General features: G+C 42.2%; 1 protein-coding gene across 1 annotated transcript in view; it reads left to right on the plus strand.

Moving 5' to 3' along the window:
- Window positions 1-19,603, plus strand: part of DDX58 (DExD/H-box helicase 58) — a 553,305-nt gene that overhangs the window by 171,117 nt on the left and 362,585 nt on the right. The gene's annotated exons all lie outside the window — the stretch shown is intronic.

The raw sequence follows: 19,603 nt of genomic DNA on the forward strand, positions 1-19,603 counted from the left end.
AGTTGCACATTTCAGAAGGCAGTGTACACTTATTTACTTTTTCTTACATTGTGGTTTACTGCATATTGTTTTTCATCAGTTGTTTGCCCATCTGGTACATATCTTGCCTTCATTTCCTTGGAAGGTAGATTTCATTAAGGGTGTCTCTGTAGGTAACCTTTAAGAACAAGCAACCCACAAAGAGCATACAGGTAATACAAAAGTAGAAATAATTTCAAGGAACATCACACAGACAATTTATTAAAAGCACTTTTTGTCCCAATATCAAGGACTTTATCAAAACTATTATTAATTGGTGAATCAACAATTTAAATGACCCCTGCCCAAACATATATTGCGATTATCCAATAAATAACTCCCAAACAATACAACTTCATTTTAAGCACTGCCAGTGCAGAAGTAAATTCACTGAGATCAGGAGTTTTAATGGAATCTAATCTTAGTTGTCATAGCAACACAAATTTCTCGAGTTTAATTCCTACAGTTCTGATCTCTCATCACAAGAAATCTTATCCAAAGCAAAAAAGGAAAATTTCTTAAATTTTTTGCAAATCCAAGTGTGTCTGTATAAGGCATTTCTTTCACACTTTGTCCTAATGTCATAGCAGTATTTGTAAACTATTCCTTAAAGCCTGCTCATTTTCTTACATAGTAAGCTTCACATGATAAGTTTTTATATTGGTGTTTATTCTGTAGACAATCTTATCAAGCCTAACACTGAAGTTAAACTCCCTGTAATGGTCTTCATCCATTTGACTTTAATAAAGTCAGCTATCTTTTTTTGCTTCATTAAAATAATTTATAAAAGCCTATAAATTAGTGCCAGAAGTTCTACTAGGGAGAGAAAAAGCACCATCCACTAGTGTGGATTTGTATGTAGTGGCTTGTAAATGGTACACGAGCAAAAATGTTGTCTACAGAAGCCAGTCTGGAGAGCCTTATCCTTTGCTTTTCTTGATCATCCAGGTGACAGCTGGAAACGTAAAAATACATGTTGGAAAAAAAAGTAGTTTAATAAAAGCAAATGATCGATGAGTGTTACATAATGGGTGACATGTGGATCGCCCCCTAATTGGAGAATGAATATTCTTCAGCAGGGTATTAATCTACCCATCTAATGTCCACTGAAAAACAAGTCCGCCACTTCATGGCAGCATATTAATCTGCCGTGGAGCTCGGACTGAAAAAAACCTTATGGTCGCCATTATTTTACACTTGATAAGCAGCACTTTTGCTGATTAGCGAGTGTAAAAAAATAGAAAAAAGTGTGTGTGTGTGTGTTTCTGCCTGTGTGTGTGAATGAATGCGTGCTTGACAGCTGAAGAAACTCTGTGTATGTATGTGGGTGAGAGAGAGAGAGTGTGAAGAGTGAGAGCGATTGAGTGATCCCATGGCAGCAGCAACAGTTGAGGTTTGCGTACCTCTCGACCTCTTAACTCAAGGTATCTGGATAAGCCTAAAATAAACAAGGCTCTAAATAGGAGCATGTTTTAAATGATTTGTGTTGGCATGCATTTTTTGAAGCAGAGATGTGCATGTGTGTGAGTGCGTGCGTGTCTGCATGTGTGTGAGAAAGTGAGTGAGTGAGATCAACCACTGTCAGCAGCAGTAAAGAGGTTTGCATACCTCTGGACCTTTCAGCTGAAGAAATCTGGATAAAGCCTAAAATAAAGGAGGGAAAAGGACTCAAAAATAGAAACAGATTTTAATTATTCCTCTTTACAAACTTGCTTAAATAAAAGGATTTGTGTTGGCATGAATTTTCTGAAGGAAATAGTGTGAAACTCAAGTATATGTCATTATTTAGTAACTTCAATCTCCAATGGTAGCAACAAGCATTTTAGGAATAAGGGACCAAAAACTAAAGTAAATACCTGGATATTTTTTTTAAGTGTTATATTTTGGATGTAAAGTGCCTCATTCAACACCATTAACATGCACTACAGCAACTTTGAAACATCAGATGGATGAACTATTTTACATCAAAAATATATTTAAAAAATATAGTAATAAAAGAAATAAGTAAGCAAAACATATCATCACTTGTACAGACAGCCCATGTAAACAGCCAATGGTTCATTAATGGATACTCTAGCCAAAACTATAGGACAGGCTATACTAGAATACACATTGGGATCCCAGAGATGGACAGAACCACTGGACAAGGAACAAGCAAAAACCAGTACAAGTCAAAAGACAACATTTTCTACATTATCAAATCATATAAGCAGCAAAATCACTTGTGTTATAAATGGTAAAATCGCCATCTGATAAAATGCTGACCTTCATTTAGGCTATAGAATTATGTACTTTTTGTCGACAAGAACACTGGTATGAATTCCCTTTCTTCCACTTTTGTTTAGGATGACACTGGTAACTCCTGTGCTCATTGTAAAAGAATTGGTTGCCCTTGTTGGCCAACTATTTTGACCTCCTAGGTGCTACACATTCTAAAAAACTGTGTGTCTTCCACATTGGACTGATCATGATAAATGGCAATGTCTGTAGAAGAATTATCATAGTTAAGTTGTAAGTTCTTCTGATTTAAATGTTCTGTACTCTTCTGGTTAGTCTTTTGAGAAACAGAAACTGGATAGTTACCATTTATAATTATAGTGACTTTGTTATTGAACAAGTGCATTTTGATATTTTTAAAAAAAGGTTTTAACTTTGTGCTCTCCACTGAGGTCAGCTTGTCTTCTCCTTTAATTGATCTTAAATTGTTTACCCAAAAGTTGAATTTAAACATGTTGTTTAACAATCAAGGGTTTTCTGAGAATTTTAGAGTTCCAGTTGCTTTAATCCTCCATTACATTTCACACTGCAAGATTATGAATACATGTGCGAGTGAGATATGAGAGATGTATGCTTCACGCAGAGAAAGAGAAAATAATTTAATTTAACTAGAACTGAATATAATGCTTTGAAGGATATTTCTAGTTATTATGAGGTCATTTGATTATTTTTTTAAAAACTTAGTTATTTTCTGGTCATGAATTTTACAGTTCTGTTTCTCTGAATGAGACAGACATTGTGTACACATGCATTACATCAATTTTATATGATTTGTTAATGCAAAAAATTGTGTCATTTGACTTATTTCAAGTGTTTGCTTGTTCCTTGTCCAATTGATCCATCTGTCTGTGGGATCCCAAAAGTATAATCTAGTATAGCCTGTCCTCCATTTCATCCTGTAGTTTTGACTATAAAGGATCCATTACTGACCTACTGGCTGTTTATGTGGACAAGAAACTTAAACAAATGATGGTTTTGTTTCCATATTTACTTATTGATTTGGGGCTTTTTTTCATTTGTTTTTTTTTTTTCCATCCTGTCATTTTGTCCAAAGTTTATTTTGCTTGATACAGCTGACATTAGAGGGTTGTACATTGTGATAGGGATGGAATGGTTTATGGGTATAGTAAAAAATTTAGGGAAGGGTGGAACACACAATTATAGTGGAACCATTATGAAAATGGTCATGTGAAGTTGCAAACAATGTAGATTTATTTTGTATGTGCCTACTACAACTATTCCTAATCATGAGAGGGATATAAGTTGTCCTGGTAAATTTAATTGCGGTTCAAAAGCAGTGTTATATCTTGACCTGTGAATTTCATGTGATGCTTACAATGTAGGGAAAACTAAGCAGACATTAAGGGATAGACTTTACAAACACTGTTATAACATTGGGAAGAAGTGTGAAAGAAATGCTTATATGATGAATGTTGATTTGCAAAATCTTTAAGAAATTTGTCTTTTTTTGTTTTGGATAAGATTTCTTGTGATAAGAGATCGGGACTGTGGAAAATTAAACTAGAGAAAGCTGAGTTGCTATGACAATTCAGATTAGGTTCCACTAAAATTCCTGATCTCAATGACATTATTTCTGTATTGCCAGTGCGTAAAATGAAGTTGTATTGTTTGGGAGTTATTTATTGGCAAATTGTAATTGCATGTTTAGGTGGGGGTGATTTAAAGTATTGATTCACCATGTTTATTCGGCTGCACAGTGGTTTAGTGGTTAACATTGTCACCTCACAGCAAGAGGTTCTCCTGTTCGATTCTTGGCTGGGGTGCTTTCTGTGTGGAGTCAGCATGTCTTCCCTGTGTTCACGTGGGTTTTCTCCAGGTACTCTGGTTTCCTCCCACATTCCAAAGACATGTGTCTGGAGAGTTTTTCCCCGGGCATCCACTGAAAATAGGCTCTGTCCTAGTCTGACTTTCCCTGTTAACAAATGTTAATAAATAAATAATAAATAAATAACAGTTTTGATAAAGCACTTACCTGTATCTGTTTTTTTTTTTTTTTTGCATTTTTAATAAATGGGGAAGTTCCTTGAGGTGATTTCTACTTTTGGATTACTTATCTCTACAGGTGGTAGAGTTGAAATTCCCTGAGCATTATTTTCCCAAGGGACAAGATGAAAAAGAACATGTAGCTGATCATTGTCTTCCATAGGAAATCACTGTGGTGTGATTTCTAAATGTGTGCTGCCAGTGAATTTCCTTCGTTTTAGGGATCTCTCCTTACTTTGAGTTGGTACAGTTGCCATCTATACGTTTGGGGGTATAGGGTGGGTTTGTTCCCCTCTAAAAAGCACTTGCAGTTAACTTAGTTGCTCTTCTTTATTTTGGGAATAGTTTTCAGCATTTATGATGCTGTGGGTATTGGTATTTAGCATTTTATACTGGAACCCTCATGTTAGTTCATACTAACCAGTGATTAACCAGTGTTGTCATTTCTGTGTGTTGGCATGTTCCTCACCTTTCTGTTTACTTTATTGTGATCTGAATAAACAGTAGAGCAGAACCATAAAATGTAGCATTATCAGACGTATGGCATGACAGAGTAGAAATGACTGTGCGTCAGTCTCCAATGGCATTAGTTTGTTGCAGATATAAAAGCCTGATGCTGATTTGCCATCAGATCAGCACAGCTAGCTTTTTTGTCTTTTGAGAGTCAGTATAAGAAATTGATGGAAACTGACAAAATGACTTGATGCAATTTTTATTACATTTCACCTGCATTTTGAGATTAGCATGAAAACCAGCATTGCTGCATTTATTGGGATGTCAATTGAAGAGCACTCCTAGTCATAGAAATGATCTCAGGATGATCATAAGTCAATGCCTTTTAACATTCAGGCTTGCAGACTCAATGCATGAAACTGCTGAGTCTGTTAGTGACTTATGTAATACTAAACCAAATAACTTTAAAGACTCTTGAGGTGAATTTCTTGGCATCCATGTGTTGAACACATAATAAGCCAGTAATGATCAGAGACCCAGTCATAGTCCTGTATGTCTGTTTCCCAAATTTGGAGTGTAATCCCAGCATCACAACACTCTTACGTGCTACAAAAAGTTTTATTACAGCTTTTGGCAGTGTCCATTAATAAGTATATGTAAATATATATACGTACATACACACAAACACACACATATATACATACACACACACACACACACACACACATATATATATATATATATATATATATATATATACATACATATATATATATATATATATACATACACACCTACATAAATATATACATGTGTCTGTGCATGTGTGTGTGTATGTGTATATATATATATATATATATATATATATATATCTATATAAAATATCTGTATATCTATCTATATATGTATATTTCTACACACACACACACACACACACACACACACACACACACACACACACAATGCATTTGAATGTGTTCCTTGTGTAAAATGTTGCGTCCCTGTCAGGATATCCTCATTTTTATTGTACATATCAAATATTTCATTATTAGCTATGAGTAAATACCCATACAAGTATGCAGTATGAAGTTACAATATGTTAAGCAGTTTAAAGAATGTCTGCATTTCTAAACAGTACATTGCATATTGCAGTTTGCATGTTTCTGTATTGTGGAACTGCCACTTCAGAATTTCCCCAGTATGCTGGTATCTTTAACATAATGTGTAACTGCTGTGCTAGTACCATAATTGTGCACATCAGATGTCCACCGTCTGACTGTCTGATATGTATACCTTAAAAGTAAATAGTGCCCTTTGCTAGGACACATAAATGCACTTATAGAAGCATTCATCATGCAGCATATGCCTTTCAGTTCCATGTCCTGCATACATCTTTGTGTGACACAGGTGTGTTGTATGTATTTTTCTGCCCCATTAGTGTGCCTGTGGTATCAACATTTTATTCTGTTATGTGCTCATTGCACTGTAGGCTTCTCTTTGCATATTTCAGCAACTTGGTGTGCCCAGCACATTTGTATGAGACCCAGAGACGCTATCTGAGTATGTTTCTGCATATCTTGAGTGCTGTATCACTGGTATTTTTATGTTTTTTTTTTCTTTAGTCCTATAACACAAGACTAAGACATAACATATCTAACATACACTTAACACCATGTGTGTGTTACGTTTGTAGTATTTCTTTAGAGATGATTTATGCACCCTTTGGATTTGAAAGGCAGCATAAGTGTAAGACAGATCTTAGCCAAAGGAACTGCATCACTTGATCTCAATGCAAACCAACAAAAATCCCTAAATTAGCATGTCTTTGTAGTTTGTTTTTGTATATTGTGAGCCACAGTGGCATACTTGCGTATCTCAACAGTGTTAAAGGCTCTAGTTATACTGCAGTTATACTCAACATGTTTATGCTAATAAGTAAACTACCACAACTAAATCTAAACTAGCTTCTAGTGCCATTTACTATCCTTTAACTGAGGGCTGCAGCAGTGGATTTAATAGGGCACTTAGTTATGTATTGATTTCATAGGTTCATAGGTTAATACTAGGCTATCTGCCTAGGGCATTTATAAGCCTAGCCAGAGTGTGTTTGGCTTTTGCCACCCATTTTAAATTAATTTTACTATGCCCTTTTTCGAGGTTAGTATACTGTGCCTCTGTCTAACAGTGACACAGAAGTGATACCCAGGGTAAACCTACGATCCCCCATCCACTCATCAAGATTCCTCTTGAAGAGAGTCAATGAGAGACTCTGCCTAACCTGGACTGGGATTTTATTCCAGAGTGAAGGGAGCCTCTGGGTTATGAATCTGTCCCTCCAGCATGTCCTATTTATTTCAGTGCTGAGGTTCAAGTCTCTCGAGCGAATAGCTCAATGGGATTTGGATTTTCTGAGGTGCAGCATGTCTTTTAATTCCGGGTTGGACATGGCTTTATACGTCAGGCACAGATCGCCTCTGAGCAGGCAGTATGCCACTGAGTAGAGCTGGAGTTTCTTTAACCGGGCAGCATATGGCATCTGTTTGAGCCCCTTGATCCTCTTGGTGAGGTACTTTTGGGGTCTTTCCAGTTGCAGATGTCTGGTAAGGTACATCCCAAAAGGGGCATTGTACTCAATTATGGGCCTGATGAGGGATGAGTAAAGAGGCACGATGACCTCCCCTGATCTAGATGTGAATCCCTTCATGATTAGGTGGGCTATATAAAATGTTTTTCTAACCACTTTGGCCACGTGGTTGTCAAATGAGAGATTGCTGTCAACTTGGGTCCCCAGTTCCCTAATTACTTCTTCCGTACTTAAAGGATTACCATCTATCTGGTAATTTGTGGGCACTTTGTTTTTGCCAAAGGGGATGACTATGCACTTTTTGGCATTTAGCTTAAGGCCATGGCTCTGGCACCAGTTGTCTGTTTCTATGAGGCCCTCTTGGAGGATGCTTGTGTCAGCTGGAGAGTCGATTATGGCGCCTAGTTTGCAGTCATCTGTGAACTTGGTCAGCCACAGTCCTTCCACGTTGGCCTGTACCTCCGAGAAATATATACCGAACAAGAGAGGTCCCAGGATTGAGCCTTGTGGGATGCCACTTGTAACTGGTTTGGAGTCTGACATGGCTCCAGCAATTCTAACCATGTGGGTTCTGTCCTTGAGCCAGTTTGCAACCCATCTAGTGACATAGGGGATTATATTTAAGCTGGTGAGCTTATCTATAATGCCCGAGTGGGGTATTGTATCGAAGGCTTTTGCGAGGTCCAGGTAGGCTGTGTGGACCACCTTCCCCTCGTCAATGGCCTTGGTGACTGTTTCAAAGAAATCGACCAGGTTTAAGAGGCAGGATCTGCCCTTAACAAAGTCGAACTGGGTAGGATCCAGTGTCTGTAGGTCCCCAATATCTTTATTTATGAGGTCCATGATGATCCTTTCCATAGCTTTGCAGACCAAGCTAGTCAGGCTTATGGGGCGATAGTTTCCAGGATCCGTTGAAGCACCACTTTTGTGGAGAGGGACCACTGTTGCTGTACGCCACTCTTTGGGTACATAACCTGTAGTAAGGCTGAGATTGAACAGTAGTTTTATGTTTGGGTTTAGCTCTTCTTGGAGTTCATGTAGGACGCAGCCTGGGACACCGTTTGGTCCCATTGATGCTGTGTTTTTTGCTTTGGAGAGGGCGGCTCTTACCTGAGCATCTGAGATGTCAGGGGGGCAGCACTCTGCTGGGATAGATATTTGCCCTTTTGGTGGGGTGGGAGTTTGCGCTGAATCTGTCAGCTAGGATGTTGGCAATGTCTGTGGGTTCGGTGTATTTTTTGTCATTTTGGACTAATTCTGAGCATATCTGGGAATTCCCACCCAGGTTCCTAACATAACTAAAGAAAGCCTTGTGATTATCCTTAGTGTCCTGTGCAATTTTTCTCTCAAAGCTGGCCTTAGATGATTTTATGAGTGCCCGTAGTTTTTTGCTAATACTGATCAGAGATGCCTTCCCTTTTTGAGATTTTGCTCTATCATGTAGTAGCTTCCTCCTTCTATTGTATAGTTTGTTTATGGCTGGGGTCCACCAGATAGGACATCTGCCTTTGGAGGATTGGGTCTTGGTTTTATTTGGGATTGCATGATCCATGCATTCCTGAACGTGTTCATAGAATGCGTTTATAAAGAATTCTGCAGTCTGGGACGTATTTTCCACAGGCCCGGGGGCTTTGAAGGATTCTACCTCGGTTTTGAGGAGTGTGAAATTTGCTTTAGAGAAGTTTTTCACTGTGGTTTTCTGGGCAGGGGGTGGGGTCGGGATGCGAATATCCAGTGAGATTAGTTTATGGTCTGATCTTACCAGTGAGGGATACACTTCTGGTCTGGAGCATAGAGTCCCCATGTTGGTGATGATCAGGTCCAGTATGTTTTCCCCTCTTGTGGGAGTGGTAACAAGTTGTTCCATAGCATTTGAGTTTATAAATTCTAGGAAACTTTGGGCTAGGGTGTTGGAGCTAGAGTAATGCTCCCAGTCTCTGTTTGGGTAGTTGAAGTCGCCCAATATAATGGTGTTTGGAGAGACCTTCATATTTTCCAGTGTTCTCAGGAAGGCCGAGTGGGGTTCCTGGGTTTGGGAGGGTGGTCTGTAGCAGGCTATAAACTGGAAGGCAGTTTTACCCACTGTTAGTTGCACATGGATAGTCTCTGATGCTTCGTGCTGTGCCACCAAACTGAAGGTGTGGGTATCTTTGACGAATATTGATACTCCCCCTCCTTTTGTGATTCGGTCCAAGTTTTGCGGCCAAAAAGTATGGTATGAGGTATAACCTGGTAGTGCTGGGGTGCTCTTGGGAGCCTTGAACCAGGTTTCTGTTACTGCACAGATATCGATGTTCTCCATGCTATGGAGAGTTTCGAGTGCGTGCATCTTGAGGTTTAGACTTCTGGCGTTGAGTAGCACTACTCTTAGTTTCTTATCCCTTGTGATACCTATGGAGGTGGGTTTGTCTTTTGAGCCTTGCCTAAAAAAGGCACTATGGGGGTAGCAAGAGCCTTTGCCAATATCCGAAAGCCCAGAGGTGATAGGTGCAAGCCGTCCCTAGCGAAGCATCGTGGCTTGTCGAGCATGTCATCCCAGGCTGACAGGCATTGGATCCCCTTTGAATGACACCAATACTTAAGCCAATTATTGAAATTGATCATCTTGTCTTCATATTGTGGCATCATTCTTGGTGAGGGTAAGATGCTACTCAAGGTCAGGGTCATACCAGCCTGGGCTACATGCTCAGAGAGCTCCTCTATGTCTCTTTTCATGTAGTCCAGGGAGGTACATCTCAGGTCATTCACACCAGCATGGACAATGACTGAGTCATATTTGTACTTGCCTTGGAGTGACCTGAGTGCTTGTGTTATTTGGCGGATCCTAGTGCCAAACAGGCAGCTCACCGTGACCTTCTCCTTGTTCAGCCTGGTGAGCGGGACATCAGTGTGCCTGATGATAGAGTCACTTATTACAAGTGTATCAGGTGTGTTGTTTAGCCTTAAGGGCTGTGACTGTTCGGCACACTGGCTTTGTGAGCTATGTGTTGCACGTGTTTTGTTTTGGGGTAGCGGTTGCTTGGGTGTCTGCTTTGGAGGTCTCTGCTGCTTAGGCAGATTTTTATTTAGAGCCTCCAGTATGTTTTGTGTGTTTATGTGTTTGGTTTGCTGTCGTGGTAGGTCTATGTGAGACTGGAATTGTAGTGAGTGTGGTTTCCTTCTCCTCCTGACTGGTTATGCCAGTACTGAGTTGAGAGAGCTTAGCCTCCAGTTTGGCTATATGGTTGCATCTCTCACATGTGTTGGAATTTGTTGGGAGGAGGAGAGGGTTGTCTGTGTACATGAGTCAGTTGTAACATTGCCTCAAGATTCCCAGATTCACCAGCTGGACCGGAGAGGAGATTGACAACTGACCTTTGGATATGCTAGAATAGTATTGAGAATTCCTTTATAATTGAAAAAAGGGCCAGTGGGGAACAAGGTACTCAAGGGGAGTTTGTGAGGGTGTAGTGCTTTTAATTTTTTAGTGCTGACTTATATAATTGCTTTAGTGAGCAAGTGCCAGGTAACTTAAATGCAAAAATGGCAAACAGTAACTTTCTTTCAAGTGAAACAAGGAAATAATACAGTAAGCAATGCAAATATCACTAGGGATCCACAGAAGCGCTGAAAAGCCACGTTAGGCGGAATTAGCGTTTCAGGGAAATAACAAGCAAACAAACAGCAAGCATACAATCAAAGCTAGATTCAGCAGGCCTGGATCTAGTCTGTGCTACAGCAAACAAGGTGTACCAGTTTCAGTAAGAAACACTTCAAATATGCAGGCACTATAAGCCTTTAACCAGAAATTCCCAGCTCAGAATGGCAGAGTCCAGCCTCTCCTCCCACAAGAGTGCAGACCACGAACCTTCTTAATGTAAAATAACTGGCCTGAAGCCCAAGTGCTTAAACCAGAACTAATACACTTTTAGAATAACAGACACTGAGCCCTCAATCAGCAGTTCCCAACTTAGAAGGATGTAAGCTACCTGTCCTGCCACCACAGTGCAGGCCACAAACCTTCCTAATGTAAAACAACTGGTCTGAAGCCCAAGTGCTTAATCCAAAAGACTTAGAATGATAGCTACACTTTAATCAAGTTATTACCAAGCAGTAATAAATACAATTGAATACTTTAAAGAATGCCTGGATTAGTGCTCAAGTTATACAAACAAAGCTAGATTCAGCAGGCCTGGATCTAGTCTATGCTACAGCAAACAAGGTGTACCAATTTCAGTAAGAAGCAGTTCAAATATGCAGGCACTATAAGCCTTTAACCAGAAATTCCCAGCTCAGAAGGGCAGAGTCCAGCCTCTCCTCCCACAAGAGTACAGACCACGAACCCTCTTAATGTAAAATAACTGGGCTGAAGCCCAAGTGCTTAAACCAGAATTAATACACTTTTAGAATAACAGCCACTGAGCCCTCAATCAGCAGACAATTACAAAAGACCTCTAATTTAAGTGGTCTCAACAGGAACATAAGGAAAGGACTAGGTCCTGTAACTTAAACGGTCCTAACCCAAGGGATAGGTACCTACTAACACTTACAAGCAACACAGAAGAAGGGGTGGACTAGGTCCTCTAACTGAAATGGGCCTAGCCCATAGGGGAAACAGTTAGCGGGACACCACAAAAGACATTATTACCAGAAAAAATTACACCAGATATTAAACCAGTACACACAACAGCACACAGCTATGAAAATAGCTTTTTGTTGAAGCAAGAAACTGTCAATAAAGACAAAAGTGATACTTAGCCACAGCCAAGAGCGAGACCACATCCAAGCTATACAAGCGGCAAATGAGATCTAGGGAAAGGGAGCAGAGCAGCAGTGTATGAAGCCGAAGCAAGGGTCAGGCTCTCCCACGCCGAAGCACTGAGAGGGAGGCTAGGAGCTGAAAAGTGACCCGAGACCTCCCCCTCGGGTCCGACCGAGGAACCATGAGTCCTGGAACCCATGGACGGAGCCGACAGGGTCGGAACTGAAGCCAGAGCCATTAAAGCAGGATGGGCCATCGGAGCCGACCTAGGGACATCAGATGGTGCCGACCACTCCGGCTCCGAAAGCTGAGATTCGATAGGAGGAAGTATCGACGCTGGCTGGGTGACTGGCTCCGGAGCCGACTGGGCTGGAGCCGAAAACAATTTTGCCAGTACCGGTGACTGGAGCAGTTTCTGTACCACTCTATCTACATCCACATCTGAAAGAGTCCTGGAGGACCTAGAAGATAAGGAAGGAGATCTAGACCCATATCCCCATATTTCTGAGGGCCCCTCAGTGTTTTTGCCTGAGGAGCCACCCAGAAAAAGAATGTGCAGAGGAAGCACATTGACTCCCAAGATGAGTCCCTCACATCAGACACCGACCTCAAGGAATCGGAGGGGTCCCCCAAGTTATCCTCTGAGGATGTATCTTTCTCTGACATCCTAGAAATTTTGAAGCAGAGGGGTGACTGGCCCTTCAAAGCCCCCTCCGAGGAGGAGTTAGTGTTCCTGAAGGCCTTTGGGGCACAGCCGTCCGCCTCCTGGGTGTCTCCACCCTTCGATCTTTTGGATCTGGTTTGTCGAAGGGTGTGGGAAACCTCTGACTCTGTGGAACCAGTCCCCAGGAGACCCAACAAATTCTCGTCCACCCCCTCTGAAAAAAGTTTCTATCCAAGGGAGTTCCTGTAGATGCCATGGTGGTGGCAGCAGCCACCAAGAAGGAACTGGCTGAGACTTCGTCTACCGTCCATCCTCCTAACAAGGAGACTAGTACCATGGACCGGTACGGGAAGCGTATGTTTTCTTCAGCGGCCTTTACTCTGCGGTCATTGAATTACTTATGTCATTTTACATGGCTCCAAAGAGATCTCCTGAAAGAGCTTGGAGATACTCTGCAGGGTAAAGTTTCTGATGCAGTGGCTCAGAAGGTCAACGCTCAGATGTCTACCCTCAACTCTCTTGCTATCTCCTCCATTGGGCTGATCTCTTACACAGCCGAAGGAGCAGGTAGGGCAGTAAGTTCGGAAGTTGCTCTTAGGAGACACTCCTGGATGCACCTCTGTAATTTCGCGGAGGTCTTCAAGTCTACATTCATCAATGCCCCGTTTGATGGTTCCTCCTTATTCGGAACCAAGGTGAAGGACACTCTCACTAGGTGTGAGCAAGAGGGAAAAACTCTGTCTGCTGTTTTACCCTACCCTCTAGGCCTTATCCCAAGACCCAGAGGGGGTGGGAAGATGTGGTTCAAAAAATCGCAGAGATTTTATCATGACTCAGTAGGTGAGTCCCCCTCCAGAGGCAGGGGAGGGGGTGGTAATTCTTGTAGATGCCACCCTAGGGGCAGAGGAGGCCCGCGTAACCAGGGAGACCACGATTCCTTTTGTGGTTCTCCCTACCAGCGCTCCTGATGGGAGGCCCAATTGCATTTCCAGAACCAGTCGGGGGTCGCATTCCACTATACCCAGAGGTTTGGCAAAGTATCACTCAGAACCAATGGATATAAAACATAGTTTCTGGAGGATATCGCATTCCCTTCTCTTCAGCTCCCCCTCTGATCAAAAAAATCCCAGATGTTGCACCCAATCAGAGGGATTCCGCAGCTTCAGAGGTTTTAAAGCTGCTAGAAAAAGGAGCCATCCAGCATGTCCCCTCAGACCAAATTAGATTAGGGACTTACTCCAGATTCTTTTTGGTGCCGAAAAGAACAGGGCACTTGAGACCCATTTTGGATCTCAGCAGATTGAACACCCATGTGAAGAAGTCCAAGTTCCGAATGGTCACATTGCAATCTATTCTCCCATTGTTGGGAAAAGAAGTATGGATGTACTCCATCAACCTCAAGGATGCTTACTACCATATAAAGATGGACAGGGCATCCAGAAGTCATCTACACTTCCAGCTGGGAGCCAGTCATTTTCAATTTCTTGCCCTGCCCTTTGGTCTCACCACAACCCCCAGGGTGTTCACTAAATGGATGACAGTGGTGATGGCTCACTTGAGACGTCAGGGATTCCAAGTATTTCTGTACCTGGATGACTGGCTCCTTTCTGCCACCACCAGGCATCTACTCCTACAAACCAGAGACACCACAGTCAAACTGTGTCAGCAATTAGGCATCACTCTAAATTGGGAAAAGTCTGCCTTGTTGCCCTCGCAGCGTATCACCTTTATAGGCGCCGAGTTAGACACCGTGCTCATGAGGACGTTTTTTCCACTAGAAAGGATTCAAAGTTTACAAGAGCAGGTGTACGCATTACTCCCTTTGAGAAGAGTGAAGGCAAGATTGATCCTCAAATTGTTGGGGACGATGGCTGCTACAGTTATGCTGGTTCTTTTGGCCAGGCTACACATGAGGCTCCTTCAATGGCTACTCTTCACTCAGTGGTCTCTGCAACATCTTCTGCTTTCTCATCTCATAATAATCACAGACAGGTGCAAGCAGGATCTGCACTGGTGGCTTCACACCAGAAACCTCAATGCGGGAAAACCTTTTGTTCCATCCCCCTCCGGTTGCCACAGTGACCAGGGATGCCACCCAGATGGGGTGGGGGGCATTATCTAGGCAGGACAGTCCAAGGCACGTGGCAGGAACATGAGATGCATCTGCATATCCGTGTACTGGAGATGAGAGCAGTGCTACTAGTGTTGCAAGCACTTCAGAGCTTTCTTCCTCTCGGGACAATTGCTATCGACACGGACAATATGTCGGTGGTATGGTATCTAAACAAACAGGGAGGAACCAAGTCGTACCCCCTTTGCAGAGAGACCAAGTGAGTGTGGCAGTGGGCAGTGGCTTCCCAACATTTTCTTGTAGCAACGCACATTCCGGGGAAGTCCAATGTGATTGCCGACAGGTTGAGCAGAGCTATTCTGATGCCTCACGAGTGTTCCCTGAACAATCAGGTTGCGGAGCAGATTTTCCGCAGGTGGGGTCAGCCTTGCTGCAACCTATTTGCCAGCCCCTTCAATACCAAATGCAGCAGCTACTTCACCCTTATCACCCCTCAGGGGGAGTCGCCCAGGGACGCTCTAGTTCATGATTGGCCCTCCGGTCTACTGTATGCAGCTCCATCTTTCTCTTCAGACCCTTTGGGTGACAGCCTGGCTCCTCCTCCACTTCCATCATTAGTCAGGCTTCATCATTTTTCACCAGAAGTGGTTCATATTCTGTCTTCCTCCCATAAGCCTTCCACCAGAAAAATCTGTTCCAGCAAATGGAAGAGATTTTCCATATGGGCGCATGCAAGACAAATTGATCATTATACAGCTCCAATTTCATCAGTCCTGGAGTTGCTCTCTATGCTTTTCAACCAGGGATCAGCAGCCACAACTATTAAGGTCCAGTTGGCGGCTATTTCCACATAGCTGATGAGCCTAGTCTCATGGCACATAGACTTTGTAAGGCATTCCTGAAGGGCACTATGCTGCTTTGTCCTCCAGTTTTTGACCCAGTTATGCCTTGGGACTTAAATTTTGTTCTACAATGTCTCACTTCTGCCCCCATTGAGCCTGCAGCCACTTGTGATTTAAAATATTTGACTTGGAAGACAATCTTTTTGGTAGCCATCACTTCAGCCAGACGTGTCTCGGAGATTCAAGCCTTATCAGTTAGACACCTTACTTGATTTTTCATAAGGACAGGGTTTCTCTCAGACCAAACCCTTCTTTTCTACAGAAAGTGGCTTCAGTTAGTAATCTAAACCAATACATTGAACTACCTGTATTCTTTCCAGAGTTCTCGAACAAGGCAGAATTTAGATTTCATCAGCTGGATGTGCACAGACAATTACGATTCTATTTACATAGAACGAAGGATCTCAGAAAATCGGATCAGTTGTTTGTCTCATTTTCAGAAAACAGGATTGGGTCTCCTGTTTCTAAAGTCACCTTGTCTAGATGGATCTCCAGTTGTATTTCATTAATTTATGCTTCAGGTGGCAGGGATTTACCATTTCGAGTGAAGGCTCATTCTACCCGATCTGTGTCTACATCTGCAGCCTTTCAGGCCAGGTTGTCTATGGATGATATTTGTGCTGCAGCTACATGGGCATCTCCTCACACCTTTGTTACTCACTACAAGTAAAATTTGGAGTCCAGAGGCAGGTCTTCCTTTGGTTCCAAAGTGCTTAGGAGTATTTTCTACTGAGCCTCCCAGGATTCAGGTGCTGGGGACGCTGTCCCACGGGTAAGAATGTAGGCGAGATTGGACTACATAACATCAAGAAGTTATGTACTCACCATAACGTTCGATATATGTAGTCCATCTCGCCTCACATTCTTACTTACCCCCCATCCTGGAGGACCTAGGGGTTAGATATGGTTTCAAATTCCTTTCTGGTTGGTATGTTCTTCCTTCGCTATATGTTGTTGTGTGTGAAAATGTCAGTGATTTAGCTCACAGCAAACTAGATCTGGGGAAAGGGAGCAGTGCAGCATGGGATACCTTTTTAGCTCAGTCAATTGAAAGACTTCGAGCTAGAGTATGGCCGAGTTGGAGCCAAAGTTCGGCTCCGAACCCACGGGTAAGAATGTGAGGCGAGATGGACCCACATACATTAAACGTTATGGTGAGTACATAACTTCTTGTTTTTTAACTTTTGGTATTACGGAATTTTGAGATTCTGGTCTTCGGGATTCAGAGTCTCGAGATTCCGTAATTCGAGATTTAGTAGTCAAGCTATATATATATATATATATATATATATGTATATATATGTGTGTATGTGTGTGTATATATATTACTCTTTGTGCCTGCTTATTACCAGCACTTGTTTTGTACTGAAATATTGCCTAGTTAGCATAGAGTAGATCCAGACTTGCTGATTCTAAACTGTATTTCATACAATTTAACTCCAATCCAGCCATCTTGAATTAAGAAGGGCTCCCTTGCACCCGATGAGTGTGGATATTGCCTTGTCTGAGCTGGGGATTGCTGGAGGAAGGATCATTGTATGATTTCTTATTACCTGACTAGTTTTAAACTGTTTAATTTTGACTGTAAATAAGCCTTGCGTTTGCGTGTAGCTGCACACCACACAGCGGGGTTGGTGGTGCCTTATGTGGACATAAATCCCAAGAAACAATTTTTTCCCTAGACACCAGTCAGTGAAATCCTCCCAGGTTCCATGCTCCTCTGTAGGCAATGCAGCTGCATGCTTCTGCACTGCAGGCAACTCAGCTGAGATCTGAGCAGCATTGCCCCACTGTCCATCACTGATCTTCTATAAAATAAGTCCCCCTTGTTAATACCAGAACAATAGCTGATCTAATTTGCCCTCTCAGAAATTAGTACTTAAGAATTACCTGCTACTATGGGCAGTCAGTTTCCCAGTATTTCTCCAGCCAGTCTGATTTGGGCATCCTGAAGCAATGTAGCAATTGCCTCATGTATACTGACAACCACGTGCTCCTAAAGCAAACAAATTCAATATGTGAGAGATGTAACTGTACCATGAAACTAGAATTAGTCCTTTCACATAAAAACAAACAGGACATCAAACAGGTTGTCAGTACACACACCTTTCCACTTGCACAAGATAAAGTCCAGACACACAAACTCACATATGCAGAGTTTCTCACTAAGAGCCTACCAAAAGACCAGAGACCTCACAAGCTCAAACAAGCTACACATACTGGTACATGGACACAATCCACCACTACATACAACACATATTTCAGTGTCTCAGCAGGTAAGCATCTAAGGCAAAACACCTCAAAATCTAATGTCCTAGTCATAGATCACTCAACAGTAAGACAAACAGATATACTCCTCACCAGGTTGGACAAGGAGAAGGTCACGGTCAGCTGCCTGTCAGGTGCCAGGATCTGTCAAATGACACATGCACTCAAGTCACTCAGCAACAATTACTGCTACGGCTCTGTCATAGTACATGTTGGAGTGAATAACTTGAGATGTACTTCTCTGGACTATATGAAGGGAGACATGACTGAAATCTGAGGTTATATGTCCCTGGCAGGTATGCCCCTAGCCCTAAGCAGCATTCTACCTTCTTCTGGGATGATGCCACAATACAGACAAAAAATGATTGATTTCAGTAATTGGCTTAGGTTCTGGTGGTACTCCAGGGGGATCCACTATCTGACAACTTGGAAAGACGTGGTCAACAGACCAACCTGCTTTTCCAGAGATGGCCTTTAGCGTTCTCCTCAAGGATTTTAGATACTGGCAAAGATGCTTGCCTCCCCCATAGTGCCTTTTTTAGGCAGTGTCAAAACTACAAAACTTCCGACGTAAAGAAGTCCACTACAGACAAACTCAAAGTCATGCTGCTTAATGCTAGGAGCATTGATAGTAAACTGCACTCCCTGGAAGCACTCCTCACCTTGGAAGAAGTTGACGTCTGTGCAGTTACTGAGGTTTGATTCAAGGCCACAGAGAGCACCCTGGCCTTACAAGCCTACAATGCCTTTCACATGTTCAGACCTTAAAACGAGCATGAAAGAACCAAAGGTGGAGGTGTATCTATCTTCATTAAGACCAAATACACCTCAAGACTGGTAAAACAGTGCAACTCTCTTGAGCTACTCCAGGTCTAAATAACTGTAGGCAAAATACCCTACCACATCATCGCTAGCTACAGGTCCACCACCATGAACCAGGAGAAGCATGCCTCCTACCTGGACTTGCTAGAGTCACTCAGTAAACAGCCAAACACCTTGGTAATGGGAGATTTCAACTATCCTTCCATTGATTGGGTGACGTACATGAGCACAAACACTATCACTGTGAGGAGCCTGGATTTTGTTAATTCAAATGCCCTGGAAGAGTTGGTCTGCTCCCACACAAGGGACACAAATATGCTAGAACTAGTGCTTACCAATATGAGGGGGTCACCATACTACCCCCTGTTTGTTGCCCTCCCTGGTAAGATCAGACCATAAATCACTGTTGTTTGAAGCAAATCAGACCTGAGACCCCCTACAAGAGCAAAAAAACAAACATTTCTCCAAAGCAAACTATAGCCTACAAAGCGATGGTATAAAAAGTTTCAAAGCCCCTATGAACACAGCCAACAGTGATTTCAGAACAATACACAAAATGCCCTATATAGCCACTTAAATAAAATGTATTGACTTGGCTGTACCTGGCAAGACTAAAACCAAGTCCTCCCCCCAAAAAAAACAAGCCACCCTAATGGTCTGTAAGTATAAATAAGTTATATAACAAAAAAAAAAAAACTGAAATCTAAGAAAAAGAGGGAACTTACTCAACAAAGTAGGAATACCCTCCACAGCTTGAACAAGCAAATCGGATATCTTGTAAAGTCCTCTGAGGCTAGTT

Source organism: Protopterus annectens, chromosome 2.part0 (assembly GCF_019279795.1).
Source record: "Protopterus annectens isolate FY-2018-M chromosome 2.part0, PAN1.0, whole genome shotgun sequence".
Classification (NCBI taxonomy): Eukaryota; Metazoa; Chordata; order Ceratodontiformes; family Protopteridae; genus Protopterus; species Protopterus annectens.